The 20,495-nt window shown below is 36.9% G+C and overlaps 1 pseudogene; it reads right to left on the reverse strand.

Moving 5' to 3' along the window:
* Positions 1-974: 974 nt before the first annotated feature.
* Positions 975-19,024, reverse strand: LOC148722996 (uncharacterized; annotated as a pseudogene).
* Between the last annotated feature and the right edge of the window lie 1,471 nt (positions 19,025-20,495).

A 20,495-nucleotide genomic window follows, 5' to 3' on the forward strand; every position in this document is an offset into this window, starting at 1 on the left:
ATCAGCTGACTTGATAACTCTACCCTTATGGGTCCACTTAAACCGTCTTAAATGAGCTGTATAACTGCGCAATTACATTTTGAGAAATACCACAGCATAAATGTAATTTAGCCCATAGAGCTGCTTTATCAAACAAAACAGAAACCAGTCATTTGTTTGGCAGAAACTGGTCCGCTTTCATCAAAACTGCGCGATAAATATTTGCGCATCGCTCTCAACAACGAATGCATTATATTTTCTGGGATTTGTTATTGTTTATCTGCAATAGGCGGCCTGGAAAAATTCTTTTAAAAATTGCAGAATTCGAAGATTCTTGGAGAAAACCGGAAATTTGGGCAGACCTTAGTTGAGGATCGAAATGGTTGCTCGATTGAACAAATTTGTTTCACAGTAAATTAAGCAATATCGTGAAACACGATTAAATAGCATGAAACGTTGGGATAAATCATGAGTTTTCTTAACGCTTTCCTATGATCATGATATCGACATGTAGACAATCCACAGTGCAGTAGGGCAAGACCTTCTTGCTCTTTTGAATATCTTATAGAAAAGGCGCAATACAAATAATAAATGTTATGTTATAAACCAACTGCAAGTAAAAGGTATATTAAAATTTAGAAATGTTTTCCTTCAGTACGTCCATGGGTGACACGCCGATATCGAACTCTATCAACTTATCCCCTGGAAGTAATACCGTTTTCATAGGTTTTATACGTACCTTAATGAGTATCACCCTACGCATTCTGGTACATGACGGTTTAAGTTGTTCTAATCGACATGGTATAATTTATTTAAATCATTTCTACCAAAACAGTCCAGTTTTTTTAAGGACAAAACAAGTGATTACTGAATACTGTCTCCAAAACGATGACGTGTTATTATTACAATCATTTTCTTTAAGTTTTGCTTTGATTGGTCTTCGTTTTCTTTATGTTTATCATTCAATAATTTCAAAGATTCTAAACGAACAGAGTTCAATCTTCCCCTTCCTCTGTTTCCTCATGATTCTGCTCTAATATCTTTACGCTTAGGGTCTTCACTTGCTTGATCAACGTGGGCGTATACTCTCTGGGACTGTTCTTTCACACTCTTAGCGTAGTTTTCCCGGAAGTGGACGAGATCTGCGCACACAAGACCGCGGTAGGGAGGGGGCATCTAGATCAAACATTTAACAAATATTGATACTGAATAACGATAGCAAGTAGTGAGTAAGAAAAACAAAAAAACAGACAAACAAAAATTGAATAATATGATCAGAATATGGTAAGTTGACCCAGTTGTGTCTTATTTTGCTTTTTATCAAGATTTTTTATTTTGTTTCACTTGCTTCCCTTTGCTTTTGTTTGTTTTGTTTATTATTTTTTCCCGTTTGTTTCTTTGTTAGTTTTTATTTACATATTAACTATGTCTCAAGGTAATCTTGAGGTAAATCTCTGCGTTCTAATTTGGTTCTAACTTGGTCTGTACTTTACCGTTCACTGTACGAACCGTTTCCTGACGGTGACGGTCATAAGCCGTGTATTTTGCATTGGTTACGAAAGCCAGAAAAAAAATTAAATTAAACGAGTTTTGCCGCATGATAAACTATTCATCAACGCCACTTTCTCGAATCGTACTGGGGGATTAATCATGGCCCTCAGTTGTACGGTGTTTTTGCTTTTACTCGGTCCGTAATCCCACTCAGGATAAAATTCCTAGTATGGCCCTCACGCTTGGTTAGTAAGAAGTATAACTTTAGAAATTTTTAGAGGATACTCAAAAATTTGTCCAGTTACCGTGTTCCAGCTAGCTGCACGCACGATTATCATCTTTATATATTATCAATCGAGGAAGTAAATTTATCACGATCGTTTTCTGAAGTCAAACAGCGCTCAAGTTCGTAGTAACAGGTAATCATGAAGAAAATTCTTGCTCGGGTAGGTGAAATATTTTACCCGTGGCGGTTTCTTCTTCTTCTTCGTCTTGCCAACAACTCCATACAAGTAATCTGTATTCTTGCCAGTCTTGGGTGTCTCGATCATGGCGGCCCTTGTATTGACTTCGAGCCCTATACAGGACGCCCGGTTACTAGTTGACCCACCAGTTCCTTCCCGAGGGTGATCGGAAGTTTTCTTTAGGGTGCTTACTTCAGAACTGGCTCTGCCTTTCCTTTGTTTGCGAAAAACAGCGTAAACATAATCCTTGTTTCCTTCTTTCTCATCGCAGAAACTGGTTGGCTGCTCTATTCTTTTTTTATCGCTCAACACCAGTTTGTTTCTTCGTTCTCTCCATTTGATAAATTTGTTGCTTTGCTTATTTCTCCTTTTGGATTCAAATGCTGTAATAGCTTCCGGTACAATGGTTTGCTTAAAATAACTGAGAGTCGGAAAGCGAACCTATTCTTCCAATATGCCAATTACACGTAATAAGAAAAAAAAAAGATAGAAATGTGGTTAAAAATAAATCAGTAATCAAGCGTCAACTTACTTAATGTAATATCATTTTCACAGTAATTCCTAAACATCGAGTAATGCATGGTAAACTACTGCAATTATTTGAAATACATTTACAGGGTTGTGATGGAGATGCTATGGACAGGTTGTTATAATTATGCACAGTTGGTTGATAATATGTATCACTTAAGGTAAAGACATACATACATACATACATACATACATACATACATACATACATACATACATACATACATACGTTACTTGACCACTCCCCATGGGGGCTTTTCAGGGCCAATTCCCACCCATCCCACCCCAGGGGAGGACATCCACTACACAGTAATCTCGTGCGTGGGAAGTTAGCGTCTCCTACCCCTAACCCTGTAGGAGACAGGGCATACGGTTTATTCGTCCTTATCCGAGAAGACTAGAATATCTATCCATTTTTTGATTATAGAAAGGCAGCAAATTCTCCTCACTTATTTTATGACTATGAGTATCGGTCCGGCCGGTGCTCGAACCCTCGACCTGCCGCACAACACAATCCGGCGCTCTAACCAATTGACCTAACCGGGAGGCGGTAGAGAGTAAAGGAAACGACAAATATATAAAAACAGATGAAAACGAGTATTCTCCGCGAGAAATTACAGAAAAAGCTTGACGAGGAACAATTGAGAGCACAATGCAGGACACTTACAGTGTTTACCGGGGCTCCGATGTCTTGGAAAGAAAATTAGTCCAAAAGCGACTACAAGGATCAGGATAAAAATGGCCACTAGCACTACTACTATTACAACCACGTTAGGCTTGCTGGTATGTACATCGTCTGCCAAGGAGTATTCAGAGACGGTATTCCCAAACGTAATCCCTTTATTGATATATACATAAAAGGCTGTTTCAGATAAGGCATGGAGCAAAAAGATTCGAAACCGCTTAAAAAATGATATGATTCTATTTGTCTTAGCTCAAGTTATACCATTTCTTTGCCTTCGCCTGCTTCTTCATTTGAATTTTTTCCCTTTTTTTTTCCGGAAGAGGTGGAAGCTAGTATTCTTTACAAGCATAGACATATGTTATCTTAAATCTTTCTAAACGGTGATAATTGACTTACACTGGGATTTAAAACCTTCAGTAGAAAGATGAATTGTGGGTTTATGTTTTAGAGCCGACGATGATTTGCTTGAATGGTGTTCTAAGTGAGTCCCCGTCGTAGTTGTGGGTGATTGTTTGAACCGAACAGTTTCCGATGCCTGGGAATTATAAGTCGATGCTAAAGGGAAACATCAAATCAACTTGGGATAGTGATTCGCTTTTAGCATTTTCAATATAAATTCAGCCTTTCACTAGACCATAGAGATTATAAAAATACTCTAAATTCAGTTTGATGATGATGGTGGTGAATTATGTTTATGTTTTTTTTTTATGGTTTGTCTGTTCCTTTTGTATATAGCTGCACGTATAAATTTAGATTTAAGGAGCTTCTGGGTGTTTGGCGGAGTAAGTCCTGGGAAGTTATGGCACTTTATTTCTTTTAAACCTACATTCAACATTCATTGATTCACGTGATCATTTAGACGTAATTGTTGGATGAGTCATGCCCACACTTACCTGGTTTGTTGGAAGTTGTCACATTTGACGATTTTTTTCTTTTGGAGAGTAATAAGAAAATTCACGAATTGATGAAGTGCGATGATTGCCTATCAATCATATAAGGAAAGCGCAGAGAGGTACAAGTATATTTTTAGGAGGTGTACGAATAATGCATCATAAGTGAAAGATCCAAAAGGACTCAGGTTTATCTAATATCTGCATTATGTCACAATAGGATTTCAAAACTTCTTTAAAAATATCAAAAGTGGGTCCGTGTTTTATGGTGGATAGTAGTGAACTTGAATAGAACTTTTTCTGGTTAGTTGACGCACTTGTTGTTGATTTTCTGACCCCTGAAGTTATCGATGCCTGAAATTCGTCATTCATTCCTTAGGACCAACATGAAACCAAAGTTAGTGACTCACTACTAGTATTCTCAAATAAAATTATAAAAATACTCGTAAGCCAGAGATGATGATGATAATAATGGTGGTAAATAACAACAAAACACAGACACAAAAGGAGAATCAAAAGTATGCAAAAATATCGGTATTATTTTCTTTTTCGTGGGATTTTTTTTTTTTCTTTGGCTCTTTTCGTTTTGTTTTTGTTATTGCTTGTTTGTTCCTTTCTATTTATCTACGTGTATAAACTCAAAGTTAGAGAAGTGTTAGGTAGGGGTTGCTCAGAGTAATTCGAGGGAAGTATTGTCTCTTTACTTGATTTGTACGCACATTCAGCACTGATTCTCATCATAGTTATCGTTTGGACATGTACAGATATGTTGGGTAAGTCATGCCTTTGACAGTTACTACCGAAACAGGCGGACTGTTTTTCCGGGGAGACGTGAGTAACAGTTGCCGTTAGTGACAAAGGTGATCACATGACTAAAAAGATGTTGGCACAAAAAGCAAACGCACGTGATAGCATTCCTTCACCTTTCTTTTCCCGCGCTTTTGCTGCAGGTCGTCGTTCATCCGCTTTCGTTTAGTAATACATAACGATCCGGCTAAAAGTGTTCTACAATATTCTTTTCAGCTAAAATCAAAGCGATTATCATTCATCTCAGGCTATCGTCTACGCTTTTACCACCGATATAAGACCTTTCTCGTTTTTTTTTATGGAAAGCCCGACATCGTTTGATTCTCAGCAATGTGAAAGAATGCGATTACGAGCGTTTACGTTTGAGGCGCCACGGATATATAATGTAGGCTAAATTATATTATTAAAAACTGGATCATTGGATAATGCAATTCAAGACTTTTTATTGGCTTAGCCATTATGGTATATCAGCTAATATACCATAATCTACAAATATGGTAAACGTACGCGTCAGCTTAAAATCAAAAGGGAGCTAAAAAATCCAGTTTCTTTTTACAAAATAATAATTTCTTGGGGGCGTTTTCAATAAAACAATTATTCCACTCGCGCTTGTTGGATATGAGATGATTATAGCCAACTTACCATATTTGTAGATTATGGTATATTGGCTGATATACCATAATGGCTAAGCCAATAAAAAGTCTTGAATTGCATTATCCAATGATCCAGTTTTTAATAATTAACAATTATTCCACGAGCGCGTGTTGGATATGAGATGATATATAGCCAACGAGGCGCTACGCGCCTCGTTGGCTATACATCATCTCATATCCAACACGCGCTCGTGGAATAATTGTTAAATATTCCTCACCAGCGGCAACTGTTTTGCGCGTCTCCGAAAATTGACAATTGGCGTTATAGTTTCGGTAGTATAACGCCAATTGTCACCTATTCTGGTGGACACTGTCGCCGTCGCTGATTTGTTCTCTAAAAAGATATAAGGAAATTAACTTATTGTTGTAAAATGGTGAATGTCTGTCCATTTTTTAAGGGAAGCGTAAAGCAATGGTAGCGGTGGTGTATCTCATCATAATCAAAAAACGTAAATCAATGGATCAATACCTATACGCTAAAAATAAAATTAAAAAAAAAATATATGAATCGAGAAGAGCTTACTTGCTCACAGCAAGATCGATATATAATAACTTGTCTATCTGGCATTTGCATTATGTTATGTGTTTTTTTTTTAACTGTCTTCCTCGATGCAATCGACTTTCGATAGAAGGACTGGGCCGTAATGGGTTTGACCAAGGCTTATATTTAGTTTCATGTAATTTGAATCGACGAGGATTTCTTCCATTTTTACATTCACATATGAACCCAACAGAATATCTTTTCATGTCGCAACTCATATCATTACAGAGCCCATAGTTGTCATCATAATCTTTGTACATCTCTACACAGCTCTCGCGACCTTTATTGTCACTAGGTTGTCCTTCTGCCCATGGCCATTCTCTTTCTTTGGACGCAGTTACTATGCTGTTATCACTTAACCATCTCCACTCCCCAGTTGATGTATCTTTTCTCAAGCCTAAGAAGTACTCAGTGGTTGTAATGTTCTGTATTGTTTCCTTTAGGAATTCCCATTCCTCACGACTCTCAATAGAGACAAGGTTACACCCAAAGCTTTCGCAGATTGTTTTGCTTCTATTCCAACTGTAGAAATAATCATTATTACTTTCATTGAAAATGTACCTTGAACCGGCGAATCTCTTGAGGAGACCTGAGTGTACAATAAAACAGAGACATACCATATCCCGGCAGAGATAGAGATAAGATGAACCAAACTGTTATGATTTATAATTATCATAATTTTTATTTTATTTTATTTTATTTTATTTGTTTGAGGAGGGGAGGGGGGGGGTCTGGCTGCACATGAATATTATTTGTTCCATTTTCTTTTAACAAAGTAGCTTTCTTAGTACACCTTAGGTTTAGTTTGCCGTGGAATTCTGAGCGCTGGCGTTTAGGACAAGTCCCTTGCCTAATGAGCATTACTTTTCTCAAATCTTACTTTCAACAGGCAAACCTGGACAATAAATACCTCCAGTTTTGAGTTTGATTACCCTGAAATTGCAACAGTCATCGTAAATTTATAATTTTGAAGATGTGTCCTAGTACATTTTGATATCAAACGTGTTATGGGCCGGCAGTATGTGTCAGTGCACAGTACTATTCCCAAATTATCCTCGCAGTAATGAACACTGCTTGATTGGTAGTGAAAGTAAAACCTGAAAAAAAAAAAAAAAAAAAGATGTAGGCTTGTACAGGATTTGAAACCGTGACCTCTGCGAGACCGGATCAGTACTCTACCAACTGAGATAAAAAGTCAACTAGGAGCTGGTCATTATGACCATAGGTTTAATACGAGCCAAAATAATGACCAGCTTCCAGTTGGCTTGTTGCCTCAGTTGGTAGAGCACTGCAGCGGTATCACAGAGGTCATGGTTTTAAATCCCGTACAGGCTTGATTTTTTTTTTTCTTTTGTTTTGTAGGCTTTATTTTCACTACTACTTACAGTCAAACTAAGTGAAGAGTACCGCTCAGGATTACATTAATGATTTGATTATTTGAATATTGAACCCACTAATTGTTTCAGGAGCGCAATAACGAATCGAATATTTGAATATGGAACCCGCTAGCCGTTTCAAGAATGCAATAATGGATTGATTATTTGAATATTGAAAGCGATAGCCGTATTCGTTTTGAAAAGGCGCGGATCAATGTTGAAATCAGAAGTCCATTTCTGATTGGATTATGCGAACACGTGATGATGGATTGGAACTATTTCAACATGGCGTCAGACATGGGTGGGAAGCTGAGTGCGAGTGTTGTGTAGAAGTTCTTGTAAATGTTGTAGATGGAATGTTATCGAGACCTTTTTTCGCCTATTTACACCTTGACGAACTTGTAGAAATTCTTGTATGTATTCATGGTCGAAATATATAGTTTACGGGCGAAGCCATCGCAAGACTTTTTTTATTTCGATAATATTTGCGATCGACTGTTTTTGCAGTGTTTTTACAGTGCAGTTTGTTCATTTTCAGGATTCCTCGTCAAACAGAACAATCTTAATGGACTTCAGACATTGACTTCTAATTTGAACAATGATCCGCGCCTTTTCAAAACGGATAGGGTTATCGGATTCAATATTCAAATAATCAATCCATTATTGCATTCTTGAAACGGCTAACGGGTTCAATAATCAAATAATCAATTCATTACTGCATTCTTGAAACGACTGGCGGGTTCAATATCCAATTGATCAATTCATTTATGTAATCTTGAGGGGTACGCTTTACTTAGTTTGACTGTAAGTAGTGTTCATTTCTGCGAGGATCGTTTTCAAACATTTTAAGCATCCTTCATTGTCAGCTTTCAGTTGGATACGAAATCTAATTTAAAAAGGAAACTTGTAGCTATTAATTGTGCTTACCAGCAACACTCTTCATGTGTATGATTCCAGTTAGCAAAAGAAGAGCAGAATAAACCGCAAAATATGCATTTTCCATTCCGCCAAACAAGTATATCCCACAATGTGCTCAAGCATTAAAAACAAAATTGTTTGCAAGTCGCGGTATGATATTTGTTTTAGGTGCTTTCGGCTCTTCACTTGTAAACAGGAACTTTCCACCGAGTTGCGCTGAGACGAGATTTAGCACTCACGTGTATCACGCAAAAATTTATGTGCTAATTGTAAGATAACACGGAGCAGGAGAACGCCTTCTATAATTCTTTACTGGAATTATTCAATAAATCAGTCCAAGTTCCTATTGCAGTCTCTTTGCTTTCCTGCTTCCGATAATTTGTTCATCACAAACACTTTCAGCAAGAGGAAATTGACAAAAGGATGGTGAATACGTCGAAACCTTAGTTGTTGTGTCTGATGTCCTGTTTACATTTATTTACCAAACTTTACTTCTCTAGAATATGTCATGTACACCATAAATCACAGTATTTAATCTGATGGTAGCAATATTCAAAACATCAACCAGACGTAAACATTACAAAGAATCTGCAAACATGCATACAGGAAAAGGTTTCATTTTTTACTTGACGTTTCCATTCTCAATACTCTTCTCGGTTTTTATGGCTGACCCAAAAAGTCCTTTGATTTGCATTGGAATCAGTCGTTTTTGTAAAACTCAATAAAATCTTAAAGAGCGTGATTAACACAGCTTCAGTTTAAGAAACAGCTCTTATGAAATGTTTCTGCTTTTTCCACAACTACCGTCAGAGATTTATTAGCATAAACATCTTAAGGTATCGTTTGTCAGACTTCTGTTTGCAATTTTTTGTAAAACGTTTGAGTGATATAAAAATGAAAGTTTAAGTACTGACTGATAAAAAATGACAACATTTTCCATATAGACGCTATAATGACGCTGACGTTATTGCTGTTATCTTTTTAGTTAATTGTGTATCATTAGGTAAGTCATATATCTACTCCTCTTTTTCCTTTAATCTTCGGTAGCAAATTTTCTAGCACAAAATCAAAGGTAGCTCTTCAGCTGAACAACGTTGCATCACCATTTTAGTCAAGGTTTTTGACATCGATCAATTGTTTAAAATGCACTGATCGAGATGAACGAGTCATCGAGGAGGTGGGAAGCCATACAAATGCAGTGAACTCTCTTTGAAGAATCTTTGGATGTATTCTGATATTCAAGTTTCATTTTGTCAATGATTGGCAGGGGCCGTGATTGAATTCTTTGTCCAATAAAACTTTCTGTTCCGCGGTAATGTAAAAGTTACTACATGTGTTTGTGTCCAGTACACGTGTGCATATCGATAATACGAAAAGTCACGTTTTACTTTTAGATCTGAATCACTTGATACCCATCTCATAACGCGACTCGCTATGAGCTAAGAGATATTAAGAAGTCGGAATGGATAAATCGTGTTTCACGGTACTCTTTGCCATCCTTACCCTAAGTAGAACCATATATGGAAATAGTCCTCCTGATAAGCACATTACTTAGAATCCGGATTAGTCTAGTCATGATATCTGTAGCTCTAGAAACAGATCTAAATTGTTTAGTGTGCTAAAAAATGTCAGTTGGGAAAAAAAAAAAAAGATCCGAAATCAGAATCTCTTGCTTTGTAACACTTTTGCTGATTCCACTGTGGATCCGTCGATGAAATTTGCATTTTTGACGTTTCTTGAGTAGTAGAAAAAAAAAACAAACAAAAAGTAACGCACGGCAAAAAGGACCAAGGAAGGCAATGGTTAGGATTAAGATGCAGTGTCTTTAAAAGTGGCCCGTGAATTTCGGTACGAAAACTCGTTTTCTTTTAAACTTTGCCCATGAATGTCTTAGGCCGAAATTGATCGAAACCACCTTGGGTTTTCGAAGTGTTGTAAAATAATTCTTTTCCGAGCAAAAATCACTTCCGCACTCTATAGCCTGTTTTTAACAGCGCCAATCCCTAAAATTGGCCAACATTTAATTGCTCGTCTTTTCTCAAAACTCTTCTGTGAAAATTTTATTTATGTTTCGCATACTAAGATCGATCTTTTGGGAAAAAAGAAAATCACATTTTTTTTTTATTTCTTTACGGTCACTTACACTCAAAAATATTTTTCAGTTTGACACCTAATTTACCCTTGCCGCCAGGACCGTGAATATGCTACCTTAATCACGGAGCTGAGTTTATACACGTTTTTAAAATTTAAAGTTATCATGAGGTGTTCGCCGGAAGGAGGTGTTTTGACTCATGTAAAATTGTAAAATTTAGGTGTGACTATGTTATTGATCCGACATACTCATGAGCCAAAAGACTTTATGAGCACTGTGTATCAAAGTGTACAAGGATACTAGTATGATATTAATATGATGCTTATTCAAACCTTTTGCAGAGGGCTGAATGACAGGTTTGTTACAATGAGATGTTGTTAAGGTTGAGAACGGACGTCGGCATTTTCTCAAGCGCCTCTGGCAGCCGCTTCAGTCCATATCGATCTCACCTTCCCACCCATTCCACCCCAGAGGAGGACATCTATCACACAGTAATCTCGTGCGTGGGAAATGAACGTCTCCTACCCTGACCCTGCAGGAGACGGGACCTCCATTTTTTCGTCCCTATCCGAGAAGACTAGAATATCTAACCATTTCTTGATGTTGTTATAGAAAGGTAGCAAATTCTTCTCAATCATTTTAAGACCTTGAGTGTTGGTCCGGCCGGGGCTCGAACCCTCCACCTCCCGCACAACAGTCCAGCGCACTATCCATTGAGGTAACTGAGCGGCGGTTTGTTGGTTATCAAATTCAATAAGCTGTTAAGTACTTGCAAATAGGCAAAGCATTTCAAGGAAGTAACATGTTTGCCATAACTTTTCTGACAATCCTAATGCCAGAGCTATACACATCCAGTAAGTCCTGATTTCACCTTACGTTCATTACATGCTCTTATAGAGTGTTATTTGACCTGTACACTGTATTTCCTCTGATAAAAACTGTAAGCCCCCCAAGCCCTCAATCTAAAACACTTCCCTGCCCCGAATAAGCGCCCACCCCGTAGAGCACAGTGTACATTTCGTATATAGCCGTTAAAATATCGGAATTGCTTTCTACTCTCTTGTTAAAAAATATGCACATATTTAAGTAAATTATAATAATTTCTCTTTCGAATTTAGCTAGTGTGGTAGCTTAGAATTGAGAGAGAAAAAGGAAAAAGAAATTATTAAGAGCTCTTACCTTCCGCTTAATTGTGTAAAAATATATATATTTCATTTTGCTGTGAGTTTCAGCTGTAGATCATTGATACTTCCAATTTTCAATGAGTCAACTGTGCCCTTTATTTATTTATTTATTTATTTATTGAGTTTTAGCGTAATATTAAGTCTATATGTACAGATCTCCTTAGAGGGGGGGGGGAGGGGGGGTTAGGTTGTATAGGTTAGGCTTATTTATCCGGGTGAATTGCTGGTGTGTGTATACAAATAGTTTGCCGACACACTTTAGAAACTAGATCTCATTTGATTTTGATTAATGCTTTGTTAGATTGTTCCCCACTTGACTTTGGTATAGCAAGAGGTATTATTCCAGCCAGCGATATCACAGCATCAACATTACTAAATTCTGATTCATATGCTAAGTACGCACGGTTAAGCAACAGTAAAGCATGGGTCCCTGGTAGAAATGATAGAAATCCATGGTTACAAGTGAATTTACAGTATTCAAGAAATATTATGGCAATTGTTATACAAGGTTTTTCTGGCTCCTTTGTTACCCACTATTATGTGAGTTTCAGTATTAACGGAAACAATTAGAACAACCTTACAGAGGAGGGAAAAGTAAAGGTAAAGAGAATCGAATTCATGTTATTACTGCACACATACCCGGTTATTCGGACTCCTCTATTTTTAGCGGGAAAGGGGGTGGGGGAGGTTTTGGTGGTGTTGTTTAAGGAAGGATAGTATTTTTTTATTTGGCAAACATATGCATGGGTATCGTGGTGCTAGGTAAGGTTCATCAATTGCTTATATTTGTCGTACATAAGAATTAACATGACAATTACATGTTTAAGCCAGTGATAATTTTTTTTAATTTTTTGTTCAAGGTGTTTGAAGCCAATGTAAATGATGATACAAACAAAACAGTCCTTTTCAAACCTTTTCATATAGCACAGTACATAAGATTATACCCAACAAACTGCTCCAACACTTGTGCCCTCAGATTTGAGCTTTATGGATGTAATTTGACAACAGGTAAGGGACGATTTTTGCAAACTCTCTTAGCTAAAGACATTAATACCTACAGTTATTATCCAAAAATTTGGCGTGTTGGGTGAATACGGCACAACTCTAAAAACTATCTAACATCCAATTCTTGTAATGTTTGCTTAGAGATTTGATACTGGATCAGCTAAATAAGCCCCCTTTTCACTTGTCTGCTTGATATTGCATTGATATCGTAAAGAGAAATTCTCCCTTGTTCACTGATGGGAGGTAAAGGGCTTTATACATGTTGTTAGCTGTTTTCCCTTGTTATAGCCTGACCTGTCCAGCAACCAACCGTTTTTCAAAGTTATGTACATAGTACAGTAGCAGACTGCGGTCTTGTCCATATGTTTTTTGATTTATGGAATCTTTCTTGGTGTAGACATTGTGTTTCCCACATGTACTTGCGAACTCAGAGACCCTTTTGAGCACTGTGCATACTCTACGAACGGTAAAATTGAATTTTGCCACATAAAAAAGCGGCCAATGCATAACTGTACAATGTACTTGTATAGTGTGACATCAAATGTCCTGTACACCTGAACACACATGTGCTGCAATCCTGATGTAAGAGTGGTTCTTATACAATAGTATTTGATATTACATTCACCCCATGGCTTTTATAAAATGTTTTGACCACCATCTTTCCTGGAATAAGTTTCCTTGTTCAAATGAGCTCCCAGTCCCTAGTTTATAATTTCAAACAAACGCCCATCTCGAATAAGCTCCCCTCCTATCCCTTACTCTCTTTGTCTATGTCTTTCATTCGAAAACATATTGCTTAAGTTTTTACGTCAATCCCGCCTTTGATTGAGGGATACAAGAAAAACCTGTTTCTATTGCCACTTTAATTATAACTTTTAAGAGGAAATGTTACCATCAGTCAAACATTTCGTGGCTACAGCTCCAAATTCAATTTGGCCCATATTCTCAGGTTAGGTAGACCTTAATGTAAAAGAAAACACTGCGTCATTTATTTGGCTAAATATCAATTAGTTTTTTTTTATAATAACTGAATCCTGAGAATTTGCCACAATTTGAGCTTACAATTTAGGACGAATAAGAAGGCTTCGCTTAACGAAATAACACACTCTACAGAAATGAATTCTACTGAATCTTGTAGAATGATGCCAAAATATGTGTGAAAAGGAGATTGAGCAATCCTCTTCCATTTACTTTGAAAATATAATTACATTCCGCGAAACCTCTTTCATTAAGATGAAAACTTACTAAAAAATAACCCTCAATCCAAGTATGTGGTACTAAATGAAATACATCGAAAAATCTGGATTTCGAAAGCCGAGAAATCGTTCTTTATATGTCCCAAGGATTTTTTTTTTGGAAATGATTTAACGCGAAGAAGTTGAATTTTAAAGTTGGATAAAATGCCCTGTTTTTAACCAACCTTCCAGTTTATGAAGTAACACACAGAAATACAATTAGATACGCTGAATATATGAGGTTCATATATTTTGAACTGCGGTGATAGATACGTATGATGCACGATCCTCGAAGTAGAGAGCGCTATTTATGCAAAATCTACTGCGAGGATCGTGCATCATACGTATCTATAACCGCAGTTCAAAATTTATGAACCTCATATATTCATCGTATCTGATTTATCATCACGGGTTTATTACGAATCAACTTAACGGCCTGCTCCCAGTTGGCTTGTTAGCTCAATTGGTAGAGCGCTGCACTAGTATCGCAAAGGTCAGTGGTTCGAATCCCGTACAGGCCTGATTTTTTTCAGGTCTGATTTTCGCTATTGCATAAATAGCGCTCTCTACTGCGAGGATCGTGCATCATACGTAGAAATACTATTGTTTGTAAGATAGCTTTCAAACAAAGGCGGGATCGACGTAAAAACTTAAGCAACATGTTTTAGAATCAAAGACAGATTTTATTTCTGCTGTCACTTTGTTTAATACAAATTTCAATCAAGCTACAAGATAATCTTTAAAGAAAACGAAGCTGTCATGTTTGTCCACACGCCAGCGTGAAGATGTGACGTGAGATCTTTTGGTGTAAAAATTGGGAGGGGGGGGGGGGGGGGAAGCACGTTGACGGTTGGCAGTTAGAATTAAAACCTTTGACGGTTGACGGTTCTTTTTTTTTATATAATTGAACGGTTGAAGGTTAATTTGTTGGAATGTCGTTTATAAAACGAACTAAACGCGCTGATTTGACTGTAATTTTGTCTAGTTACGCTTTAAACAACGTTGTTAACGTTTTACGACACCAGGGAATGTTTCCACACCGGAAGTCAGTTCGGCCACTAACAAGATTTACTCTTGACTAGAGGTTAAAGGACTTTTTGTATACATGTATTTTTATGTATACCTGAACATTGTATTTATGAACAACAGAACTTGACCCATGCCAGTTACTAAGGCAATCGTGTAGTTCTTAATTCCTTCGCTCCCACGAAGGGCTAACGCTCGAAACGTCAGCTTTTGCAATCATTACGGTGGCCAATTTACCATTTCAACTTTGTTGATATATCCAAATTAGTTCTTAATTAAGGATATCTGAGACATTTCACAGCTAACATTAGCTTGTTTGTTTGATGGTTGACAGTAAAAATATTGCGTATTTGACAGTTGACAGCTAATATTTTGGTTAGTACGTTGACGGTTGACGGTTAACCGCATTGAAACTCTTATTAATGGCATCTAAGAATGGAAATAAACTGACCGCCGACAGGAAGACACACGAACGCAAGATCAAACTGGTAACAACAAGCAGCGGCACCCAATTTGTTAAACTAAGTTTAATAAATAATTATGATATCTACTCAACTTGAAAGGAAACCTATTCGTCTTCATGAAATCGTCAAATTTGTTAAGTTCTTATTAGGAATCGTGATTTCTGTATCGATGGGCTTGTCTTAGAGGAAACTTTCTGGGCTGGTTAATAAAATAACCTATCTTAAATCAGTCTTAAACAGTTGCATTAGCCTTGTTATGTTCTCAGACTAAATTTCTCTGATCGGACCATAGTTAATCGATTAACTTTCTTCGAAGTCGTGTTGATTCCTGTAGAGCGACGGCAAACAAATAAACAATATAGCGGCCTATCTAAAGGCTGGATCAGCTTTGTTATCTTGTGAGAATACGTTTCGGTGATCAGACAGAGGGGAAAACAGGGAAACTTGTTTACTATGTCAAATGCGACGACCTCTTAACACTTTACGTCATGCAGAAGCAGAGTCTGATATTCTCACCTCACTTTGATTGCAAGAATGGGTCAATTTAATTCGGAATAACATACTGGTGAATTTGTCTGTGCTATTGTTTATCACCATTTGCAGGAAACTTCCCCCTTTTCCTCCAAAAAACACATGTTATCCTTTTCACCTATTTGTTTGTTTTCTTGCTTGTCTGCTTAATTTGTTTTCTCAATTTTCTATAATCGCTTTAATAAAACTCAAAATGGTAATACGTCAGATGTCCGAGATATAGCCGTGGCTGTTTTTTACACGCCCATTCTTCTTCTTGGCTAGTAAATATGGGAATAGCACAAAACTATGATATCATTCCAGGTTTTCTCTACTGGCCTCTAGGGAGCTATCAGCTACCTCGATTTTGTGACTTTTAAAAGCATTGGAAAGCTTTCTATCTTCTCAGACGATCCAGTTGCCTTTGTCTTGCCTGAATCAAGCCATTTGAATACTAAAAACGAATTCCGAAAAGAAAACATATTACTTCTGAGCAAGAGAATAGACAGGTTATATTATCTTGTTCTAAATCATGAATCTTTTTTAGCAATACACTCATGCGATCAGAGTTAACTACGACTGACTAAATGTCTGATCAAAACAAGTTCGGTAGAAGCAACTTACTTTATGACAGCTTTATTTATTTAATCTGTTAAACGAAATGAAATATAGTCATCGGTAAAAATAGAGTCCAAATAAATAAAGTCAAACACATCATTTTCATTTCTCCAAAGAGTTCGTGTTTGAGTATATAGAAAACTTGAAGCCAGGCGATAAACAACATGTATGTGGGTTTATCGCCGATAGTATTTTACCATTAAAATGCTATCGGAAATAAACCCACGTACATGTTGTTTATCGCCTGGCTTCAACTTTTAACTCAATAATTATAAGCAGCTAGGTTAAACAACTTGACCAACCGAAAAAATAATTTGCACAGCTTAGAGGTTCTCAATGGGGTTAACCGATAGCCATAAAAAGGCCAAAAGATTTAACCGTCAGACTGTTAACCATTAGCCGTAAAATAGCCAAAATATTTAGCGTTCGCCGTAAAAGCTAAATCAGCGTATTAACTAATGTGTACAAGTTTTATTTTTACCAAAGGACAATAGTACTATGGAACAATCTGCCTATCAGCAAAGACGTTAACTTAAATGAGTTTCAGGCAGTTGCTCTTGCAGCCATGAACTCATGTAATTGACATCTATCAATTGTTTTAGTTTAGGAATAGTACGTTATGTTATAGCTATATTTATATATTCAATATGTTTCATTGTTCTTTTTATATTTATTTATTTGTAATTCATAGATCATATTTATATCAATAGTTTTAACTGATTATTGTTCATTACTTAGTGCCATCGTTTTTGAAATTATTATTGCTATTTCTTATGATATTATTTTGAAACTCCTAGTATAGTTTTCTTTTTTTTTTCTTTTTTTTTTTGCTGTCTTAGGAGTATAATTATTAAAGATTAAAGATTAGAGACCCTCAGCTTTCTTAGAGTTGTAATCTAATATTGTCTTTAGCACGGCTTGATCGGTCAGTTTACCCCAATTTAGCATGGCGTAATTTTACATTTAGTAAAATGTCATTTTTGAAAAATCGGTCTGTCCAACGAGAAAGCAAATCATTTAAATCAAGTACGCCTGAGACTTAAAAGGTGTAATTATTTCATTTGCCACAACTCGGGGTTTTCTCATCCGAACCACACAACTTTAAATTTATATTTGGCTCCCTTGTCTGTGTGATTATATATATCTTACAGATTATTTTTGGATAATTATTTTTGTAATAAAGCCTGCCCCTTGATTGCCTAATAGAAGAGAGGGTTAAAATTACATTTGAATTCTAAATAGAATACCAATAGAATCCAAGTACCTTTTTCGCGTTGCTTCTTACGTAGAAGGTTCAAAACCACAGCAAGGATTATCAATACTATAAACAATAATCCTGCTAAAATAGCGACTGCCAGATAAAGGGAAAAGCACTTGTGGTCGTCGAGGAAGCCTAAACTGTGAACAAAGCTCAAATAGAATAAAAGAAAACGGAACAAAAACAAAAAGCAAAACAAACTAAAAAGCAAAACAAAACAAAAACAAAAACAAAACAAAAAACAAAACAAACAAAAAAAACAAACAAAAAAACAACATCAACAGCAACAGCAACAAAACAAAAAGTAAAACAAGACAAAACACAACAAAACAAAAAAATAACGACAACGACAAGAAAAACAAAACAAGAAGAACAAAAATAACAAAAACAAAAAAGCAAAAAAAAAAAAAAAAAGCTGACAATTAGGTTGTCCCCCGTATAGGGAATTCCTGTGGGTTACTAGGTTTGTAGGGATTTAAAAAGTTATCCACAAGAAGAACAGATCTCCGCTGAACTTTTTCTGTTGACTTTGCCGTAGTAGGAATCAGGTCAGACCCTGGATTTAAAGCGTTTCAAATACTTAGTTTTGAAAACATAGTGTCTTAACGCTAGGTCCCTCTCGCTTTTATAACGGAAAACTTTAACAGAAATTATCGTCAAAAACAAAGAAAAAATTTTTTTCTCACGTAAAGAGCAAACGAGCAGGCAAACAAAACAACCACAAAACTCTCGAAGAAAAAATCAATACAAAACACGCAAATCCAGCATTTAACGGATGATGCTCATCTTCATACACTCAAACTACTACTGATCGTTGATCCTACCTGATACAGCAGTGATATCCTGTTCAGTTGTCTTCTTGCGTTGTGCGGTAACAGCTTCATTTTCAGTTAAGGTTTCAGGAGTAATTGTGCTTGCTGGAACAGGATCGTGGAAACAAATTCCTCGACAATTAGCTATTGAAGAAACATAACTACTGCCACACTGCCACCATACGTTTGTGGAGTAATATCCCGATTACGGAAAAGTGTCACGTCCCTATAATCCAAATAGCTTTTGAGTACATTTACGGTTAAGACTAAGCGGTTTGCTCCCATTATGGTGATGAGCTATCAGTGGGCAGGGTGGAGATAGGAAAGATAAAGGAAGGAAAAGGGAGGGTGAGATTAGCTTATAGAAATTCAAACTTGTACATGAAAATCAAAGTTTGATACATGCAGCTAATATTTTACTTTTTCTGGTACTGTTCAATACCTGTTTCTTCCTCGCAAATCCATCCTCTTGGTATGCCCCTCTTCATTGTGCTAAATGATCCTTTAGCTCCAGTTGGATACTCCCCATTAATTAACCAGTAAGAGTCGCTTTGGTCAGGATTTCTGCCCACTGCATGCCATTTTTCAATAGTCAAAGGTTTACCATTGATCCAAGTCCATCTCGGGGTTGTTAAATTTCGTTTCAAGCGAATATACTATTCACCACGTAGGTTGCCTGTTTTATTTTGAATCTCAATTGTAATAAGCATGCCATTCCTGCTCTGTTTCCATAATCACGAGTGTTCTTTTGTTTTTTGTTCGTTTTTTTTTTTTTTTTTTTTTCACAAGATTCCTCAGGGTGTGACTTGGGAGGAAGTTTGGCGCAGGCTCACGGGTCAAGGAAATGGTAAAATAGATTGATAACAAGTCGTCTTTAATCAAGAATAAGCCAAATAAATTAGGGAAATTTAGCACGAGGGAAACAACACCAATTTCCACTTTCATTTTTCACTTTCAGGTTAGTTTAATGTATATATGCTTTCATAGAAACATCTTTTGCTCTGATAAAAACACACAAACAGACAAACAACAAAAACATTGGCCACCGTAAAGAATAAAAAAGCTGACGTGTCGAGCGTTAGCCCTTCGTCGGAGCAAATGAAAGACCATGAAAGAGGACGACTTCAAAAATGTTTTTGATATATCAACAAAGTTGAAATGGTAAATTGGCCACCGTTGCGGTTATAAAAGCTGACGTTTCATGCGTTAGCCCTTCGTCAGAGCGAATGAACTTAAGAATGACTTCAGAACTTTTCTATTTAGAGAGAGGAGCCAAGAAATTGCGGGTTTAGTACAACCTCAATCCATACCCACATTAGATAAATATCAGTAAACATCCACTTGTAAGGCCGGTACTTTGCAAGTGTCGCAAAGATAATTAGGAAAAAAAATAAATACCATGAATTTTATCCGTCAGGCTGTCGCGCTTCTCACACCTGGGTTGTTTATCCCACAGCACGTCATACATTGCTTGTTGCATTACTGTTCGAATTTGACGTCAATTTATCACGCCAGGCAAAAGAGCGATCGTTTATTAATATTTGTAACTCATTAAGCAAGCTTTCACAAAGTACATGAGACATGCAGCGTCACAGCGACATCCAAACGAAAGCTGGTCAAGGTTGCTGGATGATTTTACAAAGCTAGAGAACACACGTTACATAATGTGGTTTCACTTCAATCACAATCGACAATCGTTGTACAGCGCGCTGTGTATTAATGTAAACCTTTATTTCGTAACAACGTCAATATCCGGTCTCACGCAATGCGATGACTCGTATTTTCTACTGCCAAGAAAAAGAAGAAAGGGACCCTCGACTAGACACATAGGCTGCGAAAAACAAAAACGAAAGGGGGACCCTCGACTAAATACCCTCGACCTCGACATAAGACCCTCGACCCTCGATGGCTCGACCAAAAGTTAGACTCGCCTGAACTGGTAGAAAATTTAACGTAAGG

The sequence above is a fragment of the Stylophora pistillata genome, chromosome 9 (genome assembly GCF_964205215.1).
Source record: "Stylophora pistillata chromosome 9, jaStyPist1.2, whole genome shotgun sequence".
Lineage (NCBI taxonomy): Eukaryota > Metazoa > Cnidaria > Anthozoa > Scleractinia > Pocilloporidae > Stylophora > Stylophora pistillata.